This window comes from Rhineura floridana, chromosome 6, assembly GCF_030035675.1.
Source record: "Rhineura floridana isolate rRhiFlo1 chromosome 6, rRhiFlo1.hap2, whole genome shotgun sequence".
In the NCBI taxonomy this organism is placed as follows: domain Eukaryota; kingdom Metazoa; phylum Chordata; class Lepidosauria; order Squamata; family Rhineuridae; genus Rhineura; species Rhineura floridana.
In genome coordinates this window covers 53,118,727-53,133,920 of record NC_084485.1, presented here as the reverse complement: position 1 = coordinate 53,133,920, position 15,194 = coordinate 53,118,727, and the positions used below count along the sequence as shown (strand labels likewise).

General features: G+C 39.8%; 1 protein-coding gene across 1 annotated transcript in view; it reads left to right on the top strand.

The window, feature by feature from the left end:
* PKP1 (plakophilin 1) overlaps positions 1 to 5,574 on the top strand; it is a 67,486-nt gene extending 61,912 nt beyond the window's left edge. The window contains exon 14 of the mRNA XM_061631887.1: positions 2,091 to 5,574. The gene's annotated coding sequence lies outside the window, so the exon portion shown is untranslated. The remainder of the gene's footprint in view (positions 1 to 2,090) is intronic.
* Positions 5,575 to 15,194: the final 9,620 nt, after the last annotated feature.

The window sequence follows — 15,194 nt, the reverse complement described above, 5'->3', positions numbered from 1 at the left end:
TATGAGAACTGAAACACAGCCATCCTTCAAAATTCACATAGAATTTTGAGATGCAGTTTGCCAACTAAATAATATTTACAAAAAATGCATATATTAGGGAAAGTGTGCATAAAAATTAATATATGAGTGAAAATAACAGGCAAAAAGGTATGATGTGATGAGAAATAGCTTGCAAAAATGTGTACCTTTGTCAAAATTGCCTACAAAAATGTGTTTATTTGGAGAAATTCACACTAAAATGGTGGAGAATTTTCATGAGGATTTAAAAAAAATTTAGCAGATTGCTGCAGAAATGTAGAGAACTGAATTTAACATTGGAAAAATGAGAGACTGAGAGAACTGAAATTGACAGATCTTTCCTTCCCTACCCACACGTGACATCATATGTGATGTCAGGTGTGGGCCAGATAGATACGTGGCTGAATCAGCTGTGTGATACATTTTTCCCATAGGAAACTCGATAATGCAGTCAATCCCTGCAAAAACCAACTTTGCTATCCCTATGTGCTGCGGTTCCCAAATGATAAACAACCAGATGGCTGTTGGGTGCCAGGAAGCACTGTGCAAGGAACTTTGACAGGTGTGTCAAAATCCCTTGCATAATAACCCCAGGTGATTGACAGGTGGGCTGTCCACTTGGGAGACCAATAAGGATCTGGCCTGCCAGGTTTCCCACTCCTCCTGTAAATTATTCTGTATATTTTGATAGCCACTTTGGAGACTTTTAGTCAAAAGTTGGGATGCTGATGATGATTTAAGAAGAAAACAATATCAGCAATGTCCTTCAATACTGCTGTACTTATTTTCCTCTGGTACATATTGGATAGTTTCAGAGCTTGGAAAAGTTACTTTTTTGAACTACAACTCCCATCAGCCCAATCCAGTGGCCATGCTGGCTGGAGCTGGTGGGAGTTGTAGTTCAAAAAAGTGACTTTTCCAAGCTCTGGATAGTTTGTACCAATGACATTGTTTTGTTTCAGATTGCAGAATGAGATGTTGATGTAATTGAATTTTGGAGGCCATAACAGAAACTATGTTTTAATTTAATTGCCAGATAGAGCCATCTTTGTTGAGATGCAGAGAGCTTTCAAATAAACATGCAATAAAATGCAGCCATATTTAAGCACCTAGTGATTTCGGTGGCTGCAATTTTAGCACTCACACTTAATTAACTTTCCTGGTAAAGTGAATGGGAATTAAAAGAGCTTAACTTTGGTTTGATCTTGCCCATGTTCTTTCTCAAACATTTCTTTAATTAGGCCCAGTGAGTAATATAACATAATTGCAAGCATTGACTGTTGTAACATTTTAGAAGATTGTACTTCTTAAGATACATTTTGTACTTGGATTCTAAAATTATAGTACAAAATTAAAATATCCAGATACTGCATATTTATAAAAGGTGCATGCACATATGCACACCTGTTGACCTTTAGCTTCAAAATACAAGCAGAGGCCAGGAACTCCATTCGAAAATATAAAATTCATGTATATCCATTTGTGTAGCTTTCATAACTGGCATACTGCAGGTGTATTTTGTACTATCAGAGTATAAAACATTTCATAAGAAAAGGCTCTGATCAAGCATAATAAAAAATGGAGATAGATGAGGAATGCAGTTACCTGTATAATCTAACTAAAGAATTTGGATGGAGTCTATGCAGCAGTACTACAAGGTACCCAGAATATTTTAGGAAGTTGCTTAAAGCAGCATATTGTAATAACAGGGTAACTGTGATCCACACAACAGTCACCTGGGTGCATTTGTAGAGTAGATTGGTACAGGACTCAGTGGAGCCCTCTTTTCTTACCCTTCCCCCTACTGGGTTGTACTTGCACAGAGTTGTTAGCAGGAGTAAGTTGTTGGCCTGGAGACCTGGGAAGGAAAGTGGCAAGGGAATTACTATTCAAGAGGCATATAGCACCTCCCACTCTGAGCACAGTGTGATCTGTATACAGCTATGCACTAGCGACTGAGTAGAGGAGGGGCAGGAAAAAGATATTGAAAAGCACACAGTGACATTTCTCAATGCATAAACTGCAGACACTTTGAAATGATTAATTTTGCAGGTATTTTCTTTTTCTTTCAGAGTTTGTAACTTGTTCCTGTCTGGAGACCTCAGTCCTCAAGGAGTTAGCTGAGACATTAAAAAACAAACACAGTGTTTTGAGAGTTCAACTCAGTTGTAAAATTAGGTATGAAAATTGTATTGCCTTATGGAGGTATCTTAAAATGTTTTAATGGATTTTTTTCCCTTTTGTGTGGGGATGGGTTGGGAGGCTGGAGGTTAGTGTTATTTGATGTCGATCATTATTATTGTAAAAAAAAATGGGGAGTTAGAATTCTGAAAGGTATAAAGAATAAATTAGACACCTACCTCCCAGTTAATGTCAAGATGCTATTTTAGGAAATGTATAGAACTACCATTTAATGCTTCACAAAATCATCACTTCTCTCTCAATATGTATGCATATATTTAGTAGGCATACATACATAGAGTGAGTGAAGCAAAACTCCATTGCCGCAAAATGTATTGGAGTGCCCTGTATACAGTTGAATGTAATGTGTGTTTATTAGGAAAATAAGTCCAACTGAGTTCACTGAGGTTTACTCCCATGTAAATGTGCACAAGATCGGCAACTTGAGAGTAACCCCATTAAATATAGTGGAACTTATTTCTAAGCAAACATGCACAGAATTGTGCTTTAAGTCCTTTCATTCCTCATTTTCAATGAATTGTGTAAAATTACTAATATCTTGTGTGTTTATTTCATTGTCAGTGGTCATTATGCATAGATAATTAGCATAGTGCTCTTGTTTTAGATTGCTGAGGTTTTTCTTCCTAATCTTTACTGTCATATGGGATTCTTTCTGCATTCATTTTTTGGTCAGGTCTGCTTTCATATTCCAGGTTACTGCTAAGCATTTTTCTTCCGATAGGTCGCTTAGTTTCTAAATCCCAAGAAGCAAACTCATGTCAGAGAAATTTCTACTCAACAGAGTCTTGATCATTTTTAAAAACTTTATTTTTATACTGTATATGAGTAACAGAGTGTGTGGAAGACTCCCAAGGTGATTCTTTACTGAGGATATAAACTACCACAAGCCTCTATGTGACTATTTAAAAAACACTGAAGTCACTATCTTGCTTTTTTTGTAAATCTGTCAGCTGAACAAGTTTGCCAATATCATAAGCTCAGAAAGAAGATAAATAGACATAACCTACTCTTCTGGAACAGAGAACCAATGGATAATGACATCCAGCGATGTTTGCCTGAGTGCACAACTGATTTCCACTCACATAATGGGACTTCCTTTTTCTTTCTGCCCCCTATAGCCCCCGGGTCCCCCAGTTCTCCAACAGAAGGTCTTCTAATCCTTTGAATCAGATTTTGAGGATTTGGGGGACATGGGGAAGGAGAAACTCCATTGTGTGAGCAGAAGTCTTCTCACATGACATTGGATGTCAGCCAGAGCCTTTTATTAAACTTAGGGTTGTCAGTAGAAACCATAATGAAATTATAGAATTAACAAGTGACTAATGAAATAGACCTGTTCCTTGTCAGACCATTTTAAAGGCTTACTGCAAAACAAGATTTGCTTCACTTCATCCTGACCAGTAAATATGGGAGTTTTGTTTTTTTTTTAAAAGAGAGAGAGATTCAGCCAGTTCCAATTTGCCCTGTGGTTTCCAACTACTGATTCAGTCTTCAGTCCTCACAGATACATTCTTGCATATGTTTTTGTACATTTCTCAGTGGTGTGTTGTACTGCTCCTGTGGTTATTGTGGCATTGTGTAGAGGAACTACAATTTGGGCAAATGGTGGGTGATAAAAGTAAATTTTATGGAAGTGAGTTGGTGTATCGGAATTCCAAATAAAAGACCAAGATAAGTTAATGTAAAGAAGTTTAGGGGAGGAAAGGTTCCTGTCCCCTCCTCCCGCCACCCCCTGCAGCCACCTGCATCCTACATGGAAAAGAGTCTCCAGAGGATTGCTGGGGGTGGGGACTGCTGGGGGTGGTAAGAATTGCCCAAAATCTGCTGAACAGAACCTAAGTAAATAGGACCAAGCAGGGGACTAGGAAGTAGCCAGGCAGATTAGAAAGCACAGACCTAAAGATGAAGTGGGGTCTGAGAAAGGTACAGAATAATGGAGAAGAGAGAAGGGAAGAGGAGAGAATCTAACAGGAGAAAGACTAGTAGAGAGGAATGGGCAGAAAAGAGGGTTGCACGTCACTGGGATCTGTAGAGGTGAACAGTGTTGAAATTTACATTATAATAACCAAACAGCAGGTCTCTGGTTTATGTGTGTTTTAGCTCGTTTTCATCAGTTTGATTGCTACTGGTTCCAAGTTTTCAGAGGACCTTCAGCGAAATCCACTCTGGGGGTGGGTGGGTTCCTTAGTGGGTCCTGACAGTGGTGGTGACCAACAATGGCAGGCAACAGCACGCTGAATAAGCATCAAATGCTATCATTTTAATTTCCCACAATGCTCCCAGTGTAGCATCGCTCCACAGCATGGTGGGAAATTTAAACGGTGGTGCCCAGTGTTGATTCAGAGTCCTGACTGCTGGGGGTGGGATTTAAGAAGAGGGGGTCGACCCAGAGCACTTGCCATCACCAGTGGGCCCTACCAGAGTGAGGCCCCAACAGCTGCTCAATGTTGCTGTATGATGGCACCAGGTCTGGTCATAAACTATGTTTTTAACATTTGATGCTTCATAATAATAAGCTAATAATAATCTTAATAGCATATTCTTACATATAAACATCAGTGAGTGTCTACACGTACATCAGATTGGTCATGTTGACAGAATTATTATTAATAGAAGGCTTTGGTGCAAGAACTACCTGTCATCTGCATTTGCCCTCTATAAACTAGTTTTGTAAATGTCTGACATATAGTAAGTGCATCCTTACTATCAAGATACTTGCACTATTTAGAAAGGCAGGGTTTGAAGATATATAGATAAGTAAATAATGTCAAAGGCTCTGCAATGGTTCATGTTCCCTTATCATGTCATTCAGCCCCGTTCCCCCAACTCACTCCATATTATCCAGAGAGAATTAGATCTAGTGTATATATCATTTACTAGTGTAGATTGGATGGACAGAATGGGTCTGAAATATTATTTGAGAGGATGGGCTGAACACTTCTTTTGGCCCTGCCACACATGAAACAAGATGTAAGAGGTTGATGCTTGCATAGGACATGAGTCATGTAAATAAATGCTGGAGCTAGTTATGACCTCAACAGAGCAAGAGGTGCTATGCTTATAAGGGCTTGCTTCGTTATATGCCTTGTAAAATGCTAGCTAAAGGATGTCTTGGATGTCCAATGCATCAATTCAGAAGACTCACGGGCACAACTAAAAATGAACTTTTGCTAGCTTTAGCCCTCTATTGTATTAACTTGCTATCTTTTATTACCATCGAAACCACTAATCCAGCTATACAAAGTATTCTGTAAGATATATGTACAAGAATCCAGTGTCAACATTGTTTTTTCCTGTACTGTATGTGTATTTGCTTCATTGGAACATCTGAAATCAATAAAGTGCTGGAAGGCTTTTGTGGTTTCTTTACTTCTATCTGCTACCAGGTATATTAATAAATAAGCCACTTGGTTGAATAATTCAGTTTTCTTCCTTCTGCTATCAGTGGAACACTGCCCTATCCTCTGAAGACCTCAAGTGAGCTTTTTTGTTATGTGCCATCAATTTTGTGGTACTTTAATGAAAGACAGAAAGAGGAGGATATGGTAAGTGAAGGCATACCTCTGTGTTACCATAGACCATGACAGGGTGTTTCTGGGAGCTTCTATTTATCCTGCTTCTCCATCAGCATGTAACATGAGTATATTTCTGAAGCAGGTAGATAGAACTTGCGGATGAAATTAGCACAAGAAGGGTGCTAATTAGCACAAGAAGGGTGCTGGGAAGAAGGGCAGGATATAAATCAAATAATAAATAAATAAAAGGTATCACTCTATTTAACACTAGCTGCAGTGTCCTGAGGCTAATGCTATTGCAGTTCTGTGAAACATACTGCTGAATACATTGCAGAAAATCAACAGCATAGGTACCATGGAAATAAGTTCCTTAGAACAGAGATCACCAAACGTTTTACTAATAAGAGATACAAATATTTGCTATCATCATTTTAAGACTCTCCTTTTAGTCTTTCCTTTTGATCTGCAATTCAGACATTCACTTATCCTGTTACTGAATCAGAGGTAATATGGCTCCCCAGATGCTGGAGACACACAGGGAACTGCTATCTACTTCATGTACTCCCGTGAGTTTCCTAGAGGTATATGGCTGACTACTGTTAAAGACAAACCATATTAAGTGAGCTTCTAGTCTGATCCAGCAATGTAGTTCTTATGTAAGCCTTCCTCATGATTCTCACATCCATTGGTGCATTTCAACTTGCTGTTTCTGATCATTACCTTGAAGTAACTTGGGTAAGCAGTATTCTGTGTAAATTCTCAAGTTGACAAAGGCAAACAGTAATTCTGTAGTAAACACTGGAGTAAGTCCATTCATAGCTGATAATAGGCCATTCTGAAAACTGCCATAATTCAGAAAAGCAAACCTTCCTTAAAGATGGTTTGGGTAGTATTTAGCAATTAAAAGGGAAGCACATTTCTTCACTAGATGGATGTATAAAGCTTGTCACAAATCAGCTTTGACTGATATAAATGGAGAGGTAAAGATCTATTTCCTTCTCTCTCTCTCTCTCTCTCTCTCTCTCTCTCTCACTCTCACTCACTCACTCACTCACTCACTCATTCACTTTTCATATTTGAAAAAATGGAATTGAAGTAAAGTAAGGGTAATCAATGTGAGTAGCATTCAGTGTTTAGCAAAAGCAAAATCCATTGCTCAAATAAAGATATGAACAGTATGCATGTAATGAGGAAAGGTTTTGTTTTTTAAAAAAAAAATGCAAACACTTTTAAGAACATAAGAGCTTGCTGGATCAGGCCAACAGCCCATGTAGTCCAGTATCTTGTTCTCACAATGGACATTTATGAGAAGCCCACAAGAAGGACATCAGTGCAAGAGTACTCTCCCTTCCTGCAGTTTCCAGAAACTGGTATTCATTCAGAAGCATACTGCCTCAGAGTATGGAGGCAGAGCAAGTATATTTGAGTATGCACAGAGGAGAAAACCCACAGCTCTTCTATAATTACTGCTCAACTCATGGCCTATTCCTATGACACACGAGTGTTCCAATATTGCCAGCTTGGTTTTGGTTATTGCATGCGAGATAATACCATAATTACTATACCAGCCCTATACCATAATTACTATAAAGCAAAATCAATAGTGAGCAGGAACTGTTTACTTCCAGGCCCCATGAAACAACAGCACATGCTCTTTAAGAAGGGTTGCTATTCTTTGGCTCCAAGCCATACCAAGCAGCTCAAAAAGATACAGTTTTTTCCTTAAGGGCAGATGTTCTTTGATACCTGGACTAAGATAAATCTAAATGATGAGCTGGGGAGGGGGAGAGGAAATAGCTTGCATCTCACTGAGCAATTTGTTTTGTCTTGCTTGTCCAGATGCTTGTTTAGAGTTGCCAAGTTGTGACCCAGAGGATGAGCATTTACCTTTTTAATGCACCAGTTAAGTGGGAAATAAGGTAGTTCCTACCCATCCCTCCCCCAGTCATTTTATCCACCCTCCATCTCTCCCTGCAGTAAAGCAAACATCCACTGCAGGCAGAAGGGAAGACAGATGAAAGGACTTGGAAGGAATGGGCAGCAGCAGCCACAGCTATCTCATCTCACACTAGATAAGTGCATTTAAAGCAAAACACCTGTTCGGCAGGTTGCAATATGGCACCTTAGGCCTGCTGATTCACATTATGAGAACCCAAGTCCTGTGATATGATGGATCTGGTGATGACAGGAGGGTATTAATTTTCCCCAGGCCTCCTGCTTAAATACAGCTTTACCAGCGTCATTGGTCCAACCAGTAACATCTATTGAAGATCTGGAATAGCTACTTGGAAAAAGGGAAAGTTGTGTTGAGAGGTCACTGTAAATAACCATATTCATCCGAGCAGGGAGTGGTGGAATTAGATGCACTGTGATAAGAAACTGTAGCGCTGGCATTTTTGGAAAGGTGTTCCCCTTACCACAGACACTAGCAGCTTGCGGAGACATGACCAGACGAAACAACTGCATATGAAAACATAAATTAATGTAAGAAATGAATAGTCTTCTACTCCTATTGGCTGCCCTGCTTTCCAGATTGCATCTGGTTGCACTCCAGGGACAGGAGGGGATAATTGGGCTGATGCTACACCAAAGCTTGGAACCTGCAGCTGCATGCCTGTTGCGGTAAGGCAGATGCCATGAGGATGTCACAATTCCAGAGGGCAATGCAAGCCATGTGTGTCAGAAATGCCTTTGTCAAAGGACAAAAAACAGCAGCTATGTAGTTAAACAGAACCTAAGAGACCTTGACTGAAGTCTCTGATCAGCCATGGGCTCCATACCCAGTTAAGTGATACAAAATGGTCAGATTAGCTTGCATCTTTTTACTGCTGGGCCCTCCTCGAGGCTTCTCACTATAGCAAAAGAGAGAAAGTACCCCCCCCCAAAAAACCCTCCCCTAGGAATGATACCCATCCCTAGACTAAAACCATATATTTTTGTTAAGGCAGAAGCGTAAGTTAGGGGTTTTTTTATTTCTAAATCACTTAGTTTTTATTTATATGCCGTTACCGAATTTCTATGAAAGTTCTAAAATTTGAATTGGTTCATCATTGCTACAACATAATACAAAATGAAGTCTGGTGATAAAAAGATCAAATTCCAGAAGCTGCAGCTGGTGCAAAATGTGGCGGCAAGACTGCTCACTGGGGCAGGGTATCACCAACATGTCACCCTGCTGCTGAAAGAATTGCACTGGCTGTCTATTAGCTACCTAGTCAAGGCACTAGTTTTGGTGTACAAAGCCCTATACAGCTTGGGACCAGGATACCTGAAAGACCGTCATATCCCTTATATACCCAGTTGATCACTGCGCTCTGCAGGTGAGGATCTCCTGCAGAACTTATCAGGACCTCTGTTCTGCACAACATAGGAAGTGGGCCTTTAGTGTTGTGGTACCTACCCTTTGGAATTCCCTCCCCTTAAATATTAGACAGGTGCTATCTCTGTTAACTTTTCGATGCCTACTGAAGACCTTCCTCTTTCAACAAGCCTTTTAAGCAGAGACCTTATCCCAGCTTTTCCCAACTAGTGGGCCACCAGATGTTGTTGGACCACAACTCCCATCAGCCTCAGCCAGCATTGCCAATGGTCAGGAAAGATGGGAATTGTGATCCAACAGCATCTGGTGGCCCACTAGTTGGGAAAGGCTGCCTTATCCCATTCTGCATCTGTGTTGGAATTGCTTTTTAATATGTTTTTAAACCTTCTTTTTTTAAACAATAGATGTTTTTAAAGCTTTTTAAAAATGTTTTTAAAGAAGTCTTGTTTTAATATGTTTTTAATGGTTGTTTTGTTTTAATATATTTTAATGTCTATTTTTATGATATGTTAAAGTGTTTTTAGTGCTTTTGTTTGCCGCCCTGGACTCCTACTGGGAGAAAGGATGGGATATAAATATAATAAATATAAATAAAGCACATTTTTAACTTGCCTATCAGTATTTATGGGTTTTAATTTGGTATGGTTTTAAATTTGTATACTGTTTTTAATGTTTTTAATTGTTGTAAACCACCCAGAGAGCTTTGGCTATGAGGTGGTATATAAATGCAATAAATAAATAAATAAATAAATGAATTTTTGAAGCATACAGACATCAGATTACATTTGTAGCCCTTAGGAATTTGCTTAATATTTAGTCCATGGCCATATTTGATCTTTCCTTCCATGATAGTTTGAGCCTAACTCTTAATCATCAGACATCGACTAGTTGTATTGTTGGCCAGGTTTAGCACTCAAACAAGAAAATTTTAAATCCCTTCCCAGCATATACATACCATAATTATGATAATCCTGAGTGATATGGAGAATGATAGTCCATAATCATTTCTTGAACTGTATTAAATTTTTAATATGTCTCATTTGATGTCAATCAATGTATCAATTTCATATTTTAAAAATGTTGATCAGTCGTGAATCAGCTATCTTATCTAAATTAAATTAATTTCATTCTAAATTGACTGCTCTTGGTATTTGTAATATTGCAAATATATCCAGTGCTCGCGTTATTGTCAATTTATAAGGAATCTGCACAACAGATACCCCATAAGAACCTAGTGGCATTATTGTCAGCCACAGCATCAGTGGAGATTTTTCAACACTATCTCAACTCAGAGGTGATCTGGCAGGATCTGGCATGTAGCATATAAAAACAAACCTGACACATCACATTAGATGGCTGAAAGGAGTGGTTAAGCATGATAATTTAATTGAAATCTGATATAAAAAAAACCATACAAGGTCACTGGATGTGCACAGGATATTATGGAAGGAAGCATTCACTTGAGGGACACAATTTCATATTTTACAGGAAGTCCACTGAGCCTAGGGAGAGATCTCAGACTACTCATACCAATGGATACGAATCAAAGGAAATGGAAGACCAAATGTACTCATATACAAAGTCTGTTTTATTATCATTCCCACTCTTGTTGTGGGAGCGCATTTACCTTCACCCCTCCCCTCTCAAAGATGACTTGGGAGATTGTCTCCTGAGGGGTGGGGTCTGGGGAGAGGAATACATGGAAGGGAAAGGGAACAGGGTTTATAAGCCAGCTGCTCCCTGAATCTTCCTTTTTGCATTTTAATGTGTCTACCCTCCCTCCCTGCATGCAGCATGGGCTTGGCCAGTCACCTGTTGAAAGGTCTAAGAACTTTTTGGTGGGTTTCCTTGATTGATAGTTGGATCCCCCCCCCCGTTGTTTTGGCCTACGTCACACTGTTGGGGTGAATTTGTTTGACACTTGGGAGTGTTTTGGTTTGGTTGCCCTTTAAGGGGATGGAGTCCAGGCAGATGAGGATATTGGGGAGAATACTGAGAATATTGGGTAACTGGGGCATTACTGGGTTAAGGCCACCCTTTAGGGATCTGCCAGTGCTATATTCCTGAGAGGACCTAGGGGAAAAGCCCTTTCAACCTAACATGCACATTTGGGGTGAATGATGGTACACTAGGGCCTGGGATCACCTAGCAAGGAGGGGGTCATTTCTTCCCCATCCATTGCTGGGGAGTCACAGCTAGTGGCTATGATCTGGAGCCCATGGATCTGGAGGGATGCTTCCCTACCAGAATTAGTTAAAATCCTCACCTGCTCGTACTTTCTGAATTTGGTTAATTGGGTTAAATTGAACTGCAGTTCTTCCAAGCTGTTATATTTTAATAAATATAACCTTTATTCCAATGTTAGTGTCTCATTCTGAGTCTTGTTTGCAGATATAGGGACAGTGTTCTTGTGCTGTAACATGGACAATTTAATAAAGATCATATATTTTAAAATAAATAAATAATTGTAATGGGCCCTTTGACCCTTGAAATCTATTTACTCTAACCACTGTCTCCAAGGAATTCAACAGGAGGTTTAGATACTGCAGTTGTCATTTCCCTTATAAATAAATATTAGGCAAGGTCTGCCAGAAACAGCAATAAAGACACATAATCCTTTAATTTATGTTTATGTCATCAGCTATAGCAGCATGTGTGTCACTCAGTTTGATTGTCCCATTGTAAGATTAGGCAAATTACAAAACTCTGCTACTGTACATGTTAAATTAAGCCATTCCATGATTTTAAAATAATGTCAGGAATGGCAAACCTTTTATCACTCCCCTGGATTCTCAGGAAAGTTAAAATAGACTGACATTTTTATACTTTGGAATGAAGTCATTGTCGCTTAAATCATTGCCACAAAACTTCAAAAAGCTATTGTAAAACTAGAAGAATAGTATCCAAATGGAAAATATGCTGACCAGACAGAGATCACAGGGCAATTTTCCCTGCCTAGCAGTGTCCTAAGAGGGGCCTTTGATGGAGAATTGATTCCAAGTCCCTTTCTTTCTTAATCCTGGCTGATGGTGTTTTAATCCATAAATGTTAAAGAGCTGGAAGATGACCCCATGAGCTTTCTTCCATGCCACGGCTGCAGCTGAGGCATTTTTAGGGAGTAAAGATTTGCAGCTAGGTTGAAGTATTACACAACATCAAAGAGGAACATTTTACCCTATAAAAAGTAAAGCCTAGAAGGCTGCTATGTAAAGAAGGCTACACTGGGATTTTGGTAAACTGCTGACATCTAGATTATAGCTGCCAATCTTGGGCTAGACAACATATTAGCAGACATTGCTGCATAGTTGGGAGATGCTAAATGCCCCAAGGTGTGATTTATGTATCATATTCTACCTGGCCACCTTCAGCGAATAAGTCAATAGGGTGCTCTTGTCAGCCCTCAAGCACATGTAGGAGAACCATTCCCAGCAACAATACTCACATTTAGGGTTTACTCTGAGGGGAGGGTGTCTCAGTGTGAGAGGATATGTGAGGTGGAAGGTGTTCCTTTCCCTTACAAATGAGCCACCCAGAGGTCACATCCAAGCCACACATTTAAAGCACTCTTATGCCATTTTAAATGTCATGGTTTCCCTCAAAGAATCCTAAGTACTGTCGTGTACTTGTCACAGAGCTACAGTTCCCAGAGCCCTTAACAAACTTAACAGTCCCCAAGATTCTTTGGGGGAAGCCATAACTGCTAAAGTGGTATAAGAGTGCTTTAAATGTATGGTGTGGATCTGACCAAACGCTACCAGCAGCTAGTTGTTTTGGGTTTTTAAAGACTCCTGCTTAAATACTGCTGAATGAATTTCCAGCAATATAAACAATAAGAAGGTATGTAATGCACGTTCCTTGGAAGCACATGGTTGTATTTAGTGAAAACCTACTCAGAGCAGACCCATTGGAATGGATGAACCTATGTTAGTCATGCCTATTAATTTCAATGGGTCTCCTTTGAGTAGAAGTAGCACTGAATACCACCCACATAGTAAATGCATTTAATACACATACTGACACACATGTACACAGCATCATAAGGTGTATGTTCTCAGAAAAGTGTTGAAGTCACATTTATAGTTACACTCACCTTATTCAGGAGGAGATGCAGGAATGGCTATGGGAGAATGTTTTGGCTTCTGTTACAAACAGGGCAAAACGATTTCATTTTAGGCTTTTAGAACTGGGAAACTATGTTAAAAAGTCACGATTAGGACAACACATGGATACAGTCCACAGGGGACGTTTAATCAGTACGTGGTTAGGACAATACATGGACATTATCCACTGGGATGCAAGAACAAAATAGTCCTTTAGATCACTCTTTCCCACACTGGTGCCCCCAGATGTTTTGGACTACAACCAGCCCCAGCCAGGCTTGGGAAGGTTGCTTTAGTTTGCACCAAAACTGGCCAATTACAGCAGAGAAGCTCAGTTGGTCTAAGGTTCATCCTCATTCTGAGACAATGGGTTCTAGTGTTGGAGTCAGGCTTTGTAGGGCCTTTGGGCGAAACACTCTCCATGGACCCAGCTCCTTCAGTGAGTCCGCTTCCCCACTGCCATTATCACCAGCTACTGTTGCTGCTGCTCTCCCTCGTCGTTGCTGCCACCTGCTTGTTTGCCAGCAGAGACCAAAACAGCAAACAGGCAGAAGCATCTATTGCTCCTCCTTCATCACAGTTGACTGGACTGATGTGAGAGGCAGGCAAACAACAGGGATGGGTGAGAATTTCAATTCAGTTCACATTTCAAGCAGTATTGATCAAATTTGCACTTTCCAAAACAATATGAGAACCAAAACACAGCCATCCTTCAAAATTCACAGTTATTAGAATTTTGGGATGCAGTTCACCAACTGAACAATATTTATAAAATGTATATAGTAGGGGAAAGTGTGTATAAAAACGAATATATGAGTGAAAATAACATGCAAAAAGGCATTATGATGACAAATGGCTTGCAAAAATGTGTACCTTTGTCAAAACTGCCTACAAAAATGTGTTTATCTGGAGAAATTCGCACTAAAATGTTGGAGAATCTTCTAAAAAAACAAATTGCAGATTGTTGCAGGAATGTAGAGAACAATTTAACATTAGAAAAGTGAGAAACTGACAGAACTGAAATTGACAGATCTTTCCATCCCCAGTGAACAATGAAGTTGGTGGCAATGGTGAAGAGAATGATCTTGTCCAGGCAGTAGTGGACAGCTTACCTGACCTCCTGGCAGTAGAATTGCAGCTGCTCACCAGGAGGAGAGGGGAGGAGGGCAAGGTGGCAGGGAGGGCAGTGCTGTGCAAATACACCAGCAAGAGTACTATGTTGGCTCTGGTAGTGTGCTTCTGCAGCACTGACTTCCCAACCACCTTGCCCCTTACTCTCTCAGTAAGGGACAGTGATTCTGCTGCCGGGAGGTCAGGTAAGTACCATTGCCTCAGCACTGCCATCTGCCACTGCACTGGGTCTAGGGGCCTCTTGTCAAAGGGTCTCATACTGAGCTGCAGGTCTTCGACAGATGCCAGCTCACGCTCACCTTTGAGAGGGCAGGGGGACCTCCCTTGGCTGGTGCTGCTTTGAAGGCATTCCATCAACCTAACAAGCCAGTATTGATTCGAGTTTGTTCTTTATCCTCTGCTGCTTTTACTGGTTCATTTTTTCTTCCCCAAAATATTTATATTAATATAAATATTTTAAAGGAAATAAGGTATATTAATCAATCAATCAATCAATTAATGTAGCAATTTTTCCACAGCTATTTTCAAAAACGGATTTTTAAAAAGAAAAACCACCTCTAAAATATTGATATGAAGGATAGTTTTATAGAAATTTCCATTTATTTATCAATATCTATAAAACTATCATTCTTAATATAAATATTTTAGAGGTGGTTTTTCTTTTTAGAAATCTGTTTTTGAAAATAGCTGTGGAAAATTGCTACATAAATTTATTTATATCCCATCTTTCCTCCAAGGAACTCAAGGCAGTGTACATGGTTCTCCTTCCTCTAAATTTTATCCTTACAACAGCCCTGTGAGGTAGATTGGGCTGAGAGACTGTGACCAGCCCAAGTTCACCCAGTAAACTTCATGGTGAGTAGGGATTTGAACCCTGGGCTCCCAGGTTCTGACACACTATAACTATTA